The sequence below is a fragment of the Oryx dammah genome, unplaced genomic scaffold (assembly GCF_014754425.2).
Source record: "Oryx dammah isolate SB20612 unplaced genomic scaffold, SCBI_Odam_1.1 HiC_scaffold_23, whole genome shotgun sequence".
Lineage (NCBI taxonomy): Eukaryota > Metazoa > Chordata > Mammalia > Artiodactyla > Bovidae > Oryx > Oryx dammah.
In genome coordinates this window covers 34,597,582-34,601,260 of record NW_024070207.1, presented here as the reverse complement: position 1 = coordinate 34,601,260, position 3,679 = coordinate 34,597,582, and the positions used below count along the sequence as shown (strand labels likewise).

Sequence of the window (3,679 nt, the reverse complement as noted above, 5' to 3'; positions counted from 1 at the left end):
ACAGTCCAAGTTCTTTGGGTGTTTGTAAACACCAGCCCCTGCACTTCATTGTGGTGGCTGATTCTGGTAGGCTGGAGGGGAAGGTTAATAATTCCCAGTGGGTCCATTAGCTTTAGCCAAGTCTTTCTCGGTGAACTAAAATGCAGTGTGGCTATCATCCACAGTGGCTTTCCTCTCTGCTCATTAGTTAATGTCAAGGCTTTAATGGTGCAGAGCAAAAGGAAGGGTATGTATATTTGTGTGTCCCCATTTGCCTTTTCCCTCATCAGTTGAGCGTAATTTCTTTCTACAAAGGAAATGATGCCTTAATGAGTCCTGGCCTAGAAGCTGGAAAACTTTGATTCTAGAACTAGCATCCCCTCTGACTTGCTCTATTACCTTGGATTATTAGATTTTCTGGGCCTTTGTGTCCTTTTCTGCAAAATCAGATGATCCTGACTCCCTCATCTCAGAGTTGTTGAATAGCTAACGAGATAAGATAACTGGTGGAAACTGATTAGTGCTTTATGGATGTGAGAGAGAATTATGATACCCAGTAAATTCAGATTAGAGATCCTGTGCTTTCTTCACACACTTGCCAAGTCTTATTTAATGAAAATAACCCTTATAACTTTTTAAAACTAAAAATATAAATTGAATAAATATCTTTTACAAAAGAATAATTAAATTATAATTTGATATTTTCCAAAAAGAAAAAGAAGAAGCATCTTTCACAATAAAAAGCATAGAGGAGATTCACCTACTTGGTGGATCATTTTCTGGAAAAAAAAATCCAGAATTGAACACTAGATGTCAGTGTTGGACAAGCACAGAGATATTGGCAGCACCTCCCGCATTAGCGTCTGGCTCCATTTCAGCTATCAAGTTTCTCTGCAAAGGAGAGGGAGTTTGTGTAACTGAAGCAAAGATTTTGCTTTCTCACTTCTCGCCCCGTCTTGCGGAAAACAGCCTGATGCTCTGGGTAAGTCGCCCGTTATCTGTTATCTTCACTTTCAGTGATTCCCTTTATAGATCTGCAGTCTGCTGAGAAGTTTAAAACACAAAATTAAACATGTGCTTAGCTCCCCGAAGGCCACATACTTGTTTTTCTTCACAAAGGTTTGCTTTTCTTTTTCCAGATCAGCCTTCCTGGCCTACCTTTGCGTAAAATTAATCAAATCTAACAAGGAAATACTGCTCTTGGGGACCCAGGTTCCAAAAGCCCTTGAATGAGGGTCTTTGTTTATTTATTTTTTTATTTATTTTTTGCTACAGTGACACTTGCTCTGATTTCAGATCATTTTCTAAAAATGGCAGCTACTTGGTGTGTCATTTTTAAAAGAAAACGTGGTCACATTATAGCTGTGCTAAACAGCCTCTTTCAGTCCTCTTTCATTTTACACTTTTACTGGGAGGCTTGAAAAGAGGCAATGTAATTAGGTTCGTTGTGTCTGTTGAGCTCAGAGATGCTCACCTTTCCTTGGGGGAAGATGAATTCCTGTTATGTTGGTTTCTTATCACATCCTGGATTACGGAGGAAATCTGTGGTGAATTCAGACTTAAGCTAGTGATAAAATCAACTCAGCTCTTTGAAAAGGCCACCTGCTCTGGGGTTTTGGAATTCAGATTTTTGGGGCTACCCCTCTTGAACAATTTTCAAGGGTAGAGTTTCAGTTTCTTGTGCCACTCTTGCCCTTTATAGAAGGCCAGCTCAGACACATTTAGAAAACGTTTTGTGGAGTAATTTGGAATTGACACATCCTTTCATTGGTTTAGCTTGATCCCTTTTGCCCTCCAGTTGGCCAACAGGAAGAAATGGTTTAGTGACACAAAGTCAAACGTGGCTTTCGTGTGTGGCCACACTTCCTGGAGACCAGTGGAGGGAGCTGGATGTGACAGCGCCTCGTGGTGTGGAACAGTGCCCTGCTGCAGCACCCTGCGTGGCTGCTGGCCAGGAACTGGCCGTGTCCTGGGGAATGAGTCATCAGGCACAAGCAGCTTGCTCTTGGAGGCAGGCCCAGCATTGGTTTCAAGGTCCTCTTGGATCTGCTGCCTCTCAGCTTCCACTTCACTGCGTCTCAGCCTCCCTGGGTCTCCTCAGCAGTGTTCAGAATTTTGCAGGAAGAAAAGCCCCCTCACCCTCTGCCCTATTCCATCACTTTGCCACTTCCCCACTTATGCCTGAGACCTTGCCCCTCCCCAGCTTCTGAAGGATCTTTTCCCAAACACATCCGCTTCTGGTCTGGCGCTTTCAACCTTGTCTCCTCCCTGCTGCTTCCCCGGTGCCTTCCTGCCAATGAGGGAGCTGAGAGCAATAGTTTTGGGGTCAGACATAGCTCAGCTACTCGCTACTTGTCTGACAGGAGGGCAGTTCCTTTAGTTCTCTGAGCTTCGGTTTCTTAATAACAGAACTTATCTAGTTGTGTTTTGTGAGGATTAAATGAGCTAAAGTCTGTAAGGAAAGCAACTAGCACTTTGTTGGAGTTATGGGAGCCATAGCTGCTGCTGTTCACTTTGTTGTTTCTGACTATTCTCCTAATTGTCTGCCCGCTCTCCGTTCTCTCTTCGCCCTTCAGCTGCTCAGTATGTCTAATGACTGGGTTATCCTTACTTTTGCTCTTTTACATCTACTCACTGTCCATTGCTTCTTTTTGTTTTGGCAATTATATTTTAAATTCCTACACTTTTCCTTGTTCTTGGTTTCTGGCTTGTAGAATCCTGTCCATATTTTCTAGATGCAAAGGTCATCTCCAATCACTCTAAAGAAAAGAATTAAGTTAAAAAATTATCTTTTTTTCCCCCAGAATTATCTATATTCTAGGATCTTTAGTTTTTCCTATTTACCCAATTATTATCCCTTCTGTGCTTATTGAAATTTTATCTGTTTTTTTCTAGGCCTTGCTGAAATGCCACATCCTCCAGAATGCCATACTTAATCTACAAATTTGAAGCGAGTTTGTCTTCCCTACTCCACCTTTATAACCCTTGGCTTGAACCTTTTTATTACATAGCACTGTATATTATATACCTAAGTGCTTGTTTTTGTGGCTCACTTTGACTTTCTTCTTGGAGTATAAGTTCCTGGAGGTCAAGGACTAGCCTCTCTGCCTTTATGGGGACAGAGGTCACCACCACAGGACAAGAATCATGTAAAACTTAAGTAAGAGTGTCCTGTTAGATCAAGAATTGCACTGGTTGATAGAGGAGGCAATAGACCTTTCCTAGAAGTCTTGGCAACCCACTCCAGTGTTCTTGCCTGGAGAATTCCAGGGACGGGGGAGCCTGGTGGCTGCCGTCTATGGGGTTGCACAGAGTCGGACATGACTGAAGCGACTTAGCAGCAGCAGCAGCAGCTGAAGTCTTTACAAATGGCTGTGTCCTCATTAGACTGAGATGAGTGGAGGTTTGCTGCAAAATGAACTGTTGTGATACTCTAAGTATAGTGGCTGTGGACGCCATGAGTCTGCATTGCAGGGACGCCCTGTCCCCCTGTAGCAAATGACCGGTAACTTCAAAGTACATGTATGTCAGCAGGGACCTGACTGAGTAAGGTCTCAGCAGTGGGTTTGGACCATATCAGGGTTTCTTCAGAGGGGATTGAGATTTATTTGAATGTTTTCACTCAAACTATCCAGCAGGGAAATCTTTCCCCACAAACATCATAGTATAAATAAGAAGCTTGCCTTTATTTTTTTCCTGT

General features: G+C 42.8%; 1 long non-coding RNA gene across 1 annotated transcript; it reads left to right on the top strand.

Moving 5' to 3' along the window:
* Positions 1-220: 220 nt before the first annotated feature.
* On the top strand, positions 221-3,020 carry LOC120881506. Its single transcript, XR_005725321.1, has 2 exons — positions 221-961; positions 2,875-3,020. It is a non-coding gene; the product is annotated as an uncharacterized LOC120881506 (long non-coding RNA).
* Positions 3,021-3,679: the final 659 nt, after the last annotated feature.